The following is a 10,641-nucleotide window of genomic DNA, read 5'->3' on the forward strand; positions in this document are numbered from 1 at the left end:
AGGTAAATGAAAAAAATGCAATTATAGCAATGTGGAGATGGCACTAATCAATCTGGTGTGTGTTATCTGTCGTTCGAAGGTAAAAAAGTGTGACCCATGTCAACAATTGCCCCCTTTGAACCCAAAAAGCACTACATATAGTCCAACCTATGCAGCTCTACGACTCGACAGCACATAACATTGGAATTTAGAAGGGAAATTGTGGTTCGACGACTCGAAAGTACCTGACACTGGAATTCAGAAGGGAAATTGCTGGATTTGTCACGGCAGATGTCCTACTGTGAAGACTTAGTCGTGAGGCCAACGCATCTATGTGGTAGCTTGAGAGGGGTTGAGCGGAATCGAGAGACGCAACAAAAGACAAGGGTTTAGACAGCTTCGGGCCCCGGGAAACATCATCCGGTAACGACCCCACATGCTGTTTGTGGCTATGTCTCATTATCATCACAAGGGAGTCGCCGGTAAACCGGCTCTTTGTGTCTAGCCCTAAAGATTGTTTCTTCTTGCTTAACTTGTCCCCCTTTAGGGAGACCTGCCCCTCCTTATATATATTGAAGGGGCGGGTTACATGACTAGTCCTATTAGGATTTGGATTGCTTTATTATAACTGGAGTCCTAGTCTTGCTTCCTTTGTAGGAGAATATTCCTTATGCCTTTTCTCTTAAACCGGCCCACCCTAACATGAACCAGCCTTCTGGGTCTTGGGCCTTGTCATCCGTCTAACCCGCCCGCCGGGTTACGCCAATCCAAGGCGGGTTAGCCATGAGTCGCCAAGCTCCGGGCGGGTCACCAATGAATCACCACTCTCCAGCCGGGTTATCCATCCGGTCGGTTTACACCGCGTGGTATATCCCCGACATTAGCCCCCAGTTTAATTTGGATTTATCCATGTTAAACTGATCCTGGAAAATAGACACAAGAACAAATTTGACAGATTGTGTTCCGGGTTTAGAATTCTTGTAAACCGGCACCTGATCATCCTTAATCCCAATTGTCATTTCCTTTTTCTAGAAAATCCGGGTCTATAGGCCAGCTTCATACTCAATTTGCTAACATTGGTTTCTCACAGAAAAAATATTGTGAAGAATAACTCCTTTGACTCAGCTCCCAATGCTTAACAAAAAATATTGGTCTTTAAAATACTCATCTGATCTTCAGCCGATTTAAGAATGTAGAACTTGCTGGTTCATCATTGGCAAAATCTCCGGTTTGTAAATGTTGATAGCACTGGGTCATAATATTGCCGGTTTATCATTGCCAAAATTGCCGGTTTATAAATGTTGATGACACCGGATCATAATATTGCCGGTTTAACATATCCAAGATTGTCGGGTTATGATCGTTGCAGATACTGGGTCAATCTGATTTACTCAAAACTGAGAATTTGAAGATGTTTCTCCCTTATATCCATATTACCTGTAGCCCCCAAGGACCGGTTTAATCAGCATGAATAAGCCGGGACTTATCACCATGTCTTTAAATAAAATCCAGTTGCGTAGCCCCCATGAGTCGGCTATAATCATAGTAGTGTAACCGGGTCATCATAGAATTGTCCTTAGAAAAGAGCAATATGCATTAGCCCCCAAGTGTCGGGTCATTATGTAATAATGAATAGGGACTTTGTAGATATGATCTTGTAAACTTGAGCAGTAATATGTATCCCCCAAGAGCCGGCTTAGTAAGATAATACTGAGTTGGGACTTTATGTATACTCCATTGAAAATAACATCATATGATGTAACCCCTCATCATGGGGCTTTAACCCACGTCCACAAGGTTAAGGCCTTTGTGCTTTACCAACTGAGCAGTGGACCCTTCAATATAATGGAATAAAGCTTGTGTACCTTGAATTTTTGACAGGAGCAATTGGTAGCCCCCAAGGGCCGGCTCATTACGATGTAATGAGTCGGGTCTTCGATTAGGTGAGAAAAAATGACTTTGCATTAGCCGCCAAGTTCCACGGTGCATGCTGGCAGTGACATGGTACTTGCATATTTGATGTAATACCAACTTGAATAATGTAGCCCCCAAGTGCCGGTTGTAAGCCTGCAGCAACTCGGAATTGTTCCTTTCATTGTAGAATAAATCATATCCTTTGATAAAATAATAGCCATTGCGCTTAAAGCGACTTTGAAAATCTCAATCATAATATTGGTTATTGATAACCGTAATAAAAAGCCAGCCATATTGGCTATTAAAGATTTGAATAATATAATCCAATGATTTATAAGCGCATGATTCCAATGGCACAATCCCAATATATACTGACGACTTAACGTCCAAAGCCAGACCGGGTCAATAAACACAGGTTCATTTTATACTAGCGACTTAACATCAAAGCCAGGCCGGGTCAATAAACACCGGTTTATTCAATGCTGGCGACTTTGAGTCGAAACCAGACCGGGCTAAGAAACTCCGGGTTATAAGTGATTATGTACTGACAACTTGTAGTTGACAGCCTAGCCGGGTTGATGAACATCGGGTTGTCAAAAATCATCATAAGTCTTGTCAAAAGAGAGAAAAATTGGGCAAAAAGCAAATGAAAACTTGTAGTCGAGGCTTTTGACGGGCTGCCAGGCCCCAAATTCGAGGCTTTTCATGGGCTGCCAGGCCACTGAGTTAAACCATTTCACAAAGCCTTTTAAGATGGTCCTCAATCCTTAACCAATCATCGTTTTAACTTGACAAGTTCAGGGTCTTTTTAGAGTAACTTGTCAAAGTTCGAAGGGTCATACCAGGTTTACCTGGGTGGAGTGACTTACTTAAATAGGCAGGCTAACCCGGGGTTTTAGGTGTATACACCAGGCTTCCAAGCCATGGCTTGATAGCCTATTACAAGTGTAGATTCTTTGTTCATTGCGACAGCAAAGAATCCCCAAGTAACATTTTGAGCTGTGCTCAATGGGTGCCTATGTTTGAGTTGTTCTTTTGCAACACTCTCTTTGGCCCCGAAGTAATTTGGCGTTTGAGCCAATCAAGAGGTGTGACTATGGTTCGAATATGACCAAGCCCCCAAGTGATTCTGTGAGCTGTGCTCAAGGGGCATGCTATGTTTGAGTTGTGCTTTTGCAACAGACTCTCTTTGGTCCCTTTAATTTTTCCTGAGAACTCGAACTTGCGAGAAATTATTCTTTTGAACTAGAAATTCTTAAACTGGATATTGAGAGCTTCCAAGCTTTGTGGGAGACATCTTTCCCTTGAACCGGATCTTAAACCGGAATCTTCATTTTCAGCCGGAATTTTTCTGACGGCCTTTAAACTCGAACTTGCGAGAGATTGATTCTTTTTGAACCGGAAATTCTTAAACCGGATTTGAGAGCTTCAAAGCTTTGTAGGAGACAGATTTCCCTTGAACCGGATTGTAAACCGGATATTTCAGAGCTTTAGCAAGACTGACGTCCCTTGAGCCGGATTTTAAACCGGATATTTGAGAGCTTCAACGCTTTATGGGAGAGAGACGTCTCTTGAACCGGATTTTGAACCGGAATCCTTTCTGATGAGCCGGAACTTCTTCATTGAGCCGGGATTTTGTAATTGTCATATATTTTTAAGCCGGAAATTTTCTGACGGCCTTTAAATTTTCATCAATATAGTAGTAGCCTCCGGGACCAGGTTATCTTTCCCTCCATCGTCCTGGGGTTCTTAAATTTGCTGCAACTGGCAAGATTTGCTTAGTCATGTCATCGTAGCCCCCGAGTCTTAAGACGACTCGAGGAGTCGTCTTGAGATTCTCCGTATTTGACCGTAGCAGAAGGTGTATATCGTTGGTGTTGATAGCGCGATGTGAATCCACAGAAGGTTGAGGTGACTGTGGCGGGTTATAAATGATCTGTATGAGCCGTGTCAGCAACTCGGCCAATGGTTCCTTCCAACTGGCTATTTGAAATTATCCAAACTATAGTGGCGGCGACTTGTGCGCCTGCCCATTGATCCATCCAGTGCAGACGGCGGTTGATGATAATTTGCCTCCAATTTGAAAGAAAACCGAGCTATCGAAGCTGTGACTTGCTTTATACTTAATAAACAGCTCCTGCAGACAGGTGCGCCCCGGTGTCTTGATGTAGACCAGGCCGCGAGAGACAGACGGAAAAAACGACCGCCGCATCAGAGGCGGCTCAGGTAGATGAACCGGCCGCGGTGCTGTAAACCGGCGCGGGCGAGTTAACCACGTCGTTTTGATGTAGTGAACAATTTGTCCTGCATCAATAATATTGTAGACCAAGGCAAAGATAAACCGCTCTTTGACAAAAACAATATGTGCCAATAAAATATATTTTAATGGATATCACCTGATGTGTCAGGCCGGAAATAATCCGCCATGAAGTTGATGATCACTAGGTGAAGTTGAAATCAATCGCAGGTGAACCGGCCACAGTGTGGTAAGCCAGTGCGGACGGGTGAGTCGGCCGTGACGTTTTGTAAGCCGGCGCGGACAACGAGTCGGCCGCATGCGCGGACGGATGTAAACCGAACAGCGGGGGCGGCGGTTTACACATGTATCCGTCGAGCAGCATGGCCCGGAGGAACGCTAGTACAAAATTATGCTGGCACGCGCTCCATGTCCGCGGTATAACAATATCCTTGCCATAAATAACTATCCTGCATAAAAACATTGCAGACCACGGCAAAGATAAATTGTTCTTTGATAAAAAATAATGTGTCGATAAAATATACTTAGATCAATATCACCTGATTTATCCCTCCGGCCGATGATCCATAAGTAGCGTCAGGAGACATCCTTTGAGAATTTTGATCATTGTAATTCGACCACTGAGTCTCTAAAGGTGCAGTTGAAAGTCTTGAAACCTCTTCTCTATTCTCACACTTGGAGTCAAAGGAGAATTTGAGATGGTTGGCCATACACAAGCTGTACTCCTTTTCTGATCATACAACCTACGTAACTTGATGGATTTCCGCACTGTTTGCAAAAACTGAAAGGCCTTGCACGCAGCCATGTCATACAGTGCTTCAAACACCTCCAACAATTGTAGAGGCTCGTCCACGGCTGTAGCGTCGAAAAAAACAGTAGGCCGGCTCAACGTGCCCCCGCGGATACAGCAAGGGCGGTTCAAAGCATGGCAATAGGGGTGGCAGCTCCGTAGTTGTAGGCTGGTTCACCAGCGGAGTCGGAATCGCGTTTACAATAGCGAGGCCCGGCGGCGGTTTGGAGCGAGGCCAGGCGCGGCTTGGCGCTGACCCGCCATAGAGGAGGCGGCTCGTCGGCGGTCTGCTCGCTGTGGGCAACTCGGTTGGGGCGGCTTGCAGCGCTCGGAGGCCGGCGATTTGGTAGGCTCGGCGGCCGGCGGATCAAAGTGCAGTGGTGCCGACGGCAAGACCCATGGCTCGGAGATGCGAGACCGCGGCAGAGGCGGGGACCGCAGCGGCAACACCTGTGGCGGTAGCGACCGGGTGTGAAAGACGGGGGCTGCTGGCCGGCGACTTGAAACTGGGTCGTCTTGCGGCAAAACTGCGGCGACTCAAGGTGTAACCCCGCCAGACTTAAAACATGGCCGTTCTTGCGACAAAGCTGCGGCGGCTCAAGGCGGAGCCAAAGCGAGGATAGATAACCGACGCGGGCGACTTTGCAGGCGAGCAGTTCAGCTTTGAAAACGGCTGGTATGGACGGCAACTTTCCGCGATTTGACAGGGTGGCCCGGATGGCCATAGCAGAAGCGGAAGCAAGCGGGACTGCGGGGTAGCTCCAGCAATTCAGAGCAACGGCGGAGCGAGGCGGGTCACAGCGTGACAACTCGGAATATGAACCTTAGCAGTGGAAAAGATTGCCACGATGACTTAAAAACAGCAGCTCAAAGGTCGTTCTGCTCCATGGAAAAAAACGAGTGGTGGACACTCAAGCATGATAGCAGCACTTGAGATGTACTGTTTGAACTAGTACTTTGACTAAGTCTTCTCATCAGGAAACGGAGTAGCTAGAATTGATGGTGTAGCAGCAGCGTCACGACCTATCAATTGTCCTTGGGAGCTGTAGCGAACCCGGATACAGAAATCATTTGACGCATCTTATTGGTGAAAACAGTCTGCAGCAGTTTGTACATCTAACACTTGGATACACCGAGGAATCTCCAAACTCGATCTCGGCGGCTTCCATCTTCTGTTGACCTCGGAGTAGAAAATGCCGTAAATAAATTGTCTCGGACTCAGGGATATCCAAACGTCGGCGGACAGATCGCGTGCCCGAGCAACAGCACAACCTGTAACACGGCTGATGTGAAATTTTCCACGTCGGCTTTTTGTTGGACCGGAAAATTGCAAATTTCTCAAACCCTAGAAAATATCCCTCCAAGAACTCAACACCACCGTGCGCAAGCCCCACGGTAGGCGCCAACTGTCGGGGATTTGTCACGGCAGATGTCCTAGTGTGAGGACTTAGTCGTGAGGCCAACGCATTTATATGGTAGCTTGAGAGGGGTTGAGCGGAATCGAGAGACGCAACACAAGACAAGGGTTTAGACAGCTTCGGGCCCCGAGAAACATCATCCGGTAACAACCCTACATGTTGTTTGTGGTTAGGTCTCATTATCATCACGAGGGAGTCGCCGGTAAACCGGCTCTTTGTGTCTAGCCCTAGAGATTGTTTCTTCTTGCTTAACTTGTCCCCCTTTGGGGAGCCCTGCCCCTCCTTATATATGTTGAAGGGGCGGGTTACATGACTAGTTATTAGGATTTGGATTGCTTTATTATAAGTGGAGTCCTAGTCTAGCTTCCTTTGTAGGAGAATATTCCTTATGCCTTTTCTCTTAAACCGGCCCACCCTAACATGAACCAGCCTTCTGGACCTTGGGCCTTGTCATCCGTCTAACCCGCCCGCCGGGTTACGCCAATCCAGGGCGGGTTAGCCATGAGTCGCCAAGCTCCGGGCGGGTCACCAATGAATCACCACTCTCCAGCCGGGTTATCCATCCGGCCGGTTTACACCGCGTGGTATATCCCCGACATTAGCCCCCAGTTTAATTTGGACTTATCCATGTTACACTGATCCTGCAAAATAGACACAAGAACAAATTTGACAGATTGTGCTCCTGGTTTAGAATTCTTGTAAATCGGCACCTGATCATCCTTAATTTCAATTGTCATTTCCTTTTTCTAGAAAATCCGGGTCTATAGGCCAGCTTCATACTCAATTTGCTGACGTTGATTTCTCACAGGAAAGATATTGTGAAGAATAACTCCTTTGACTCAGCTCTCAATGCTTAACAAAAAATATTGGTTTTTAAAATACTCATCTGATCTTCAGCCGATTTAAGAATGTAGAACTTGCCGGTTCATCATTGCCAAAATCTCCGGTTTGTAAATGTTGATAGCACTGGGTCATATATTGCCAGTTTATCATTGCCAAAATTGTCGGTTTATAAATGTTGATGGCACCGGGTCATAATATTGCTGGTTTAACATATCCAAGATTGTCGGGTTATGATCTTTGCAGATACTGGGTCAATCTGATTTACTCAAAACTGAGAATTTGAAGATGTTTCTCCCTTATATCCATATTACCTGTATCCCCCAAGGGCCGGTTTAATCACCATGAATAAGCCGGGACTTATCACCATGTCTTTAAATAAAATCTAGTTGCGTAGCCCCCATGAGTCGGCAATAATCATAGTAGTGTAACCGGGTCATCATAGAATTGTCCTTAGAAAAGAGCAATATGCATTAGCCCCCAAGTGTCGGGTCATTATGTAATAATGAACATGGACTTTGTAGATATGATCTTGTAAACTTGAGCAGCAATATGTATCCCCCAAGGGCCGGCTTAGTAAGATAATACTGAGCTGGGACTTTATGTATACTCCATTGAAAATAACATCATATGATGTAACCCCTCATGATGGGGCTTGAACCCACGCCCATAAGGTTAAGGCCTTTGTGCTTTACCAACTGAGCAGTGGACCCTTCAATATAATGGAATAAAGCTTGTATACCTTGAATTTTTGACAGGAGCAATTGGTAGCCCCCAAAGGCCGGCTCATTACGATGTAATGAGTCGGGTCTTCGATTAGGTGAGCAAAAATGACTTTGCATTAGCCCCCAAGTGCCATGGTGCATGCTGGCAGTGACATGGGACTTGCATATTTGATGTAATCCCAACTTGGATAATGTAGCCCCCAAGTGTCGGGTTGTAAGCCTGCAGCAACTCGGGATTGTTCCTTTCATTGTAGAATAAATCATATCCTTTGATAAAATAATAGCCATTGCGCTTAAAGCGACTTTGAAAACCTCAATCATAATATTGGTTATTGATAGCCGTAATAAAAATCCAACCATATTGGCTATTAAAGATTTGAATAATATAATCCAATGATTTATAAGCGCATGATTCCAATGGCACAATCCCAATATATACTGACGACTTAACGTCCAAAGCCAGACCGGGTCAATAAACACCTGTTTATGTTATACTAGTGACTTAACATCCAAAGACAGGCCGGGTCAATAAACACCGGTTTATTCAATGCTGGCGACTTTGAGTCGAAACCAGACCGGGCTAAGAAACTCCGGGTTATAAGTGATTATGTACTGACAACTTGTAGTTGATAGCCTAGCCGGGTTGATGAACATCGGGTTGTCAAAAATCATCATAAGTCTTGTCAAAAGAGAGAAAATTTGGGCAAAAAGCAAATGAAAACTTGTAGTCGAGGCTTTTCACGGGCTGCCAGGCCCCAAATTCGAGGCTTTTCATGGGCTGCCAGGCCACTGAGTTAAACCATTTCACAAAGCCTTTTAAGATGGTCCTCAATCCTTAACCAATCATCGTTTTAACTTGACAAGTTCAGGGTCTTTTTAGAGTAACTTGTCAAAGTTTGAAGGGTCATACCAGGTTTACCTGGGCGGAGTGACTTACTTAAATAGGCAGGCTAACCCGGGGTTTTAGGTGTATACACCAGGCTTCCAAGCCATGGCTTGATAGCCTATTACAAGTGTAGATTCTTTGTTCATTGCGACATCAAAGAATCCCCAAGTAACATTTTGAGCTGTGCTCAGTGGGTGCCTATGTTTGAGTTGTTCTTTTGCAACAATCTCTTTGGCCCCGAAGTAATTTGGCGTTTGAGCCAATCAAGAGGTGTGACTATGGTTTGAATACGACCAAGCCCCCAAGTGATTTTGTGAGCTGTGCTCAAGGGGCACCTATGTTTGAGTTGTGCTTCTGCAACAGACTCTCTTTGGTCCCTTTAATTTTTCCTGAGAACTCGAACTTGCGAGAAATTATTCCTTTGAACCGGAAATTCTTAAACCGGGTATTGAGAGCTTCCAAGCTTTGTGGGAGACATCTTTCCCTTGAACCGGATCTTAAACCGGAATCTTCATTTTCAGCCGGAATTTTTCTGACGGCCTTTAAACTCGAACTTGCGAGAGATTGATTCTTTTTGAACCGGAAATTCTTAAACCGGATTTGAGAGCTTCAAAGCTTCGTAGGAGACAGATTTCCCTTGAACCGGATTGTAAACCGGATATTTGAGAGCTTTAGCAAGACTGACGTCCCATGAGCCGGATTTTAAACCGGATATTTGAGAGCTTCAACGCTTTATGGGAGAGAGAGGTCTCTTGAACCGGATTTTGAACCGGAATCCTTTCTGATGACCCGGAACTTCTTCATTGAGTCGGGATTTTGTAATTGTCATATATTTTTTAAGCCGGAAATTTTCTGACGGCCTTTAAATTTTCATCAATATAGTAGTAGCCTCAGGGAGCGGGTTATCTTTCCCTCCATCGTCCTGGGGTTCTTAAATTTGCTGCAACTGGCAAAATTTGCTTAGTCATGTCATCGTAGCCCCCAAGTCTTAAGACGACTCGAGGAGTCGTCTTGAGATTCTCCGTATTTGACCGTAGCAGAAGGTGTATATCATTGGTGTTGATAGCGCGATGTGAATCCACAGAAGGTTGAGGTGACTGCGGCGGGTTATAAATGATCCGTATGAGCCGTGTCAGCAACTCGGCCAATGGTTCCTTCCAACTGGCTATTTGAAATTATCCAAACTATAGTGGCGGCGACTTGTGCGCCTGCCCATTGATCCATCCAGTGCAGACGGCGGTTGATGATAATTTGCCTCCAATTTGAAAGAAAACCGGGCTATCGAAGCTGTGACTTGCTTTATACTCAATAAACAGCTCCTGCAGACAGGTGCGCCCCGGTGTCTTGATGTAGACCAGGCCGCGAGAGACAGACGGAAAAAACGACCGCCGCATCAGAGGCGGCTCAGGTAGATGAACCGGCCGCGGTGCTGTAAACCGGCGCGGGCGAGTTAACCACGTCGTTTTGATGTAGTGAACAATTTGTCCTGCATCAACAATATTGTAGACCAAGGCAAAGATAAACCGCTCTTTGACAAAAATAATATGTGCCAATAAAATATATTTTAATGGATATCACCTGATGTGTCAGGCCGGAAATAATCTGCCATGAAGTTGATGATCACTAGGTGAAGTTGAAATCAATCGCAGGTGAACCGGCCACAGTGTGGTAAGCCGGTGCGGACGGGTGAGTCGGCCGTGACGTTTTGTAAGCCGGCGTGGACAACGAGTCGGCCGCATGCGCGGACGGATGTAAATCAATCAGCGGGGGCGGCGGTTTGCACGTGTATCTGTCGAGCAGCATGGCCCGGAGGAACGCTAGTACAAAATTAT

The sequence above is a fragment of the Triticum dicoccoides genome, chromosome 6B (assembly GCF_002162155.2).
Source record: "Triticum dicoccoides isolate Atlit2015 ecotype Zavitan chromosome 6B, WEW_v2.0, whole genome shotgun sequence".
NCBI lineage: Eukaryota > Viridiplantae > Streptophyta > Magnoliopsida > Poales > Poaceae > Triticum > Triticum dicoccoides.